The sequence below is a fragment of the Capra hircus genome (assembly GCF_001704415.2).
Source record: "Capra hircus breed San Clemente chromosome X unlocalized genomic scaffold, ASM170441v1, whole genome shotgun sequence".
Classification (NCBI taxonomy): domain Eukaryota; kingdom Metazoa; phylum Chordata; class Mammalia; order Artiodactyla; family Bovidae; genus Capra; species Capra hircus.
In genome coordinates, this window is record NW_017189517.1 from 24,488,075 (window position 1) to 24,490,685 (window position 2,611).

The window sequence follows — 2,611 nt, forward strand, 5'->3', positions numbered from 1 at the left end:
AGGGTCATCGTTACCATCTTTCTAAATTCCATATATGAGTTAGTATACCATACTGGTGTTTTTTTCTTTCTGACTTACTTCACTCTGTATAATAGGCTCCAGTTTCATCCACCTCATTAGAACTGATTCAAATATATTCTTTTTAATGGCTGAGTAATACTCCATTGTGTATATGTACCACAGCTTTCTTATCCATTCATCTGCTGATGGACATCTGGGTTGCTTCCATGTACTGGCTATTGTAAACAGTGCTGCGATGAACATTGGGGTACACGTGTCCCTTTCAATTCTGGTTTCCTCGGTGTGTATGCCCAGCAGTGGGATTGCTGAGTCATAAGGCTGTTCTATTTCCAGTTTTTTAAGGAATCTCCACCCTGTTCTCCATAGTGGCTGTACTACTTTGCATTCCCACCAACAGTGTAGGAGTGTTCTTTTTTCTCCGCACCCTCTCCAGCATTTATTGTTTGTAGACTTTTGAATCGCAGCCATTCTGACTGGTGTGAAATGGTACCTCATTGTGGTTTTGATTTGCATTTCTCTGATAATGAGTGATGTTGAGCATCTTCTCATGTGTTTGTTAGCCATCTGTATGTCTTCTTTGGGGAAATGTCTGTTTAGTTCTTTGGCCCATTTTTTGATTGGATCATTTATTTTTCTGGAATTGAGCTGCAGGAGCTGCTTGTATATTTTTGAGATTAATTCTTTGTCAGTTGTTTCGTTTGCTATCATTTTCTCCCATTCTGAAGGCTGTCTTGTCACCTTGCTTATAGTTTCCTTCATTGTGCAAAAGCTTTTAAGTGTAATTAGGTCCCATTAGTTTATTTTTGCTTTTATTTCCGTTACTCTGGAAGGTGGGTCATAGAGGATCCTGCTGTGATTTATGTGGGAGAGTGTTTTGCCTATGTTCTACTCTAGGAGTTTTATAGTTTCTGATCTTACATTTAGATCTTCAATCCATTGTGAGTTTATTTTCATGTATGGTATTAGAAAGTGTTCTAGTTTCATTCTTTTACAAGTGAAAGGAACTTTTAGTATGCTCAGCTTCCCCCACACCCAGGGTGACTCTATCCCTGGAACGTAGGGGGTAGAGGCAGTTGGACCACTGAGGATCCACTGTCAAGATACATTTCTCCACCCTGTATCAGACATAGCATTAACAGAAGGGACTGGGTGCAATCCATCAGCTGGACTAGCATCTAAGAACTGGAAAAACCACTAACGAGTGTTCAGAGTGGGAGGAAAAAGTGGAAGGCAAAAATGGAAGCCAAAAGATATCTGGTTATCGGGAAGCTTGGCACTTAGCACTCACTAAGGGTAAACTGAAGGGAACGGGGCTGTGGTGGAAACTTTCCTAAGATATTTTATCAATAAAGAAACAGCTTCTCCTAGTGGGCAGCGGGAAGAGTGGCAGCAGTCAGGCTACTCGGCCTCGTGAAGGCTCTTGGCGTGCCACAGCCCTCAGGCCCCCAGCTCTCACCTGCCCCGCCGCCATGATGCCCAAGAGGTAGGTCAGCTCTGCAGAGGGGTCAGCGAAGGAGGAGTGCCAGAGGAGATCGAGGTTGTCAGCTAAACCGGCTCCTGCAAAAGTGGAAGCCAAAAAAGGCTGAGGGAAAGGATAAATCTTCAGACAAAAAAAATGGAAACAAAAGGGAAAAGAGGAGCAAAGGGAAAACAGGTGGAAGTGGCCAACCAAAAGACTAAAGAAGACTTACCTGCAGAAAATGGAGAGACTAAAATTGAGGAGAGCCCAACCTCTGATGAAGCAGAACAAAAAGAAGCCAAGTCTGATTAATATGGCACACCCAGTCTGGTCAGTGGTCCCTTCTTATACAATCCAGAGGAATATTTTTATCAACTATTTTGTAAATGCAAGTTTTTTAGCAGCTCTGAAACATTTTTAAAAAGGAGGAAATCCCACCTCCTCCCATTTTTTAAGTCTAAATGCTTTTTTTTTTAGGAGGTGAAATCATTTCAGTCAGTTCAGTTCAGTTCAGTCGCTCAGTCACGTCCGACTCTTTGCAACCCCGTGAACCGCAGCATGCCAGACCTCCCTGTCCATCACCAACTCTCAGAGTCCACCCAAACCCATGTCCATCGAGTCTGTGATGTCATCCAACCATCTCATCCTCTGTCATCCCCTTCTCCTCCTGCCCTCAATCTTTCCCAGCATCAGGGTCTTTTCAAGTGAGTCAGCTCTTTGCATCAGGTGGCCAAGGTATTGGAGTTTCAGCTTCAACAGCAGTCCTTTCAATGAATACCCAGGACTGATCTCCTTTAGGATGGACTGGCTGGATCTCCCTGCAGTCCAAGGGACTCTCAAGAGTCTTCTCCAACACCACAGTTCAAAAGCATCAATTCTTCGGTGCTCAGCTTTCTTTATAGTCCAACTCTCACATCCATACATGACATTTGCTCATTGTTTATTTTTTGGTACAACCAGAAAATAGTGGGATATTGGATATGGGAGGCTTTGATTGTCTTGGGTGTCAGCTTAACATTCCATACATTGGGGTAGCTTTTGTATCCTATAATACAAAAGCATACTAAATGGCAATTTGGAGTCAGTTGTGCATTTAATGTCTTGAAAACTTTAAATTACTTCTCTTCCCAT

At 42.9% G+C, this 2,611-nt stretch overlaps 1 pseudogene; it reads left to right on the plus strand.

Annotated features, from left to right (window-relative positions):
- The first annotated feature begins 1,493 nt into the window (after nt 1-1,493).
- On the plus strand, nt 1,494-1,792 carry LOC106503787 (annotated as a pseudogene).
- The last annotated feature ends 819 nt before the right edge of the window (nt 1,793-2,611 follow it).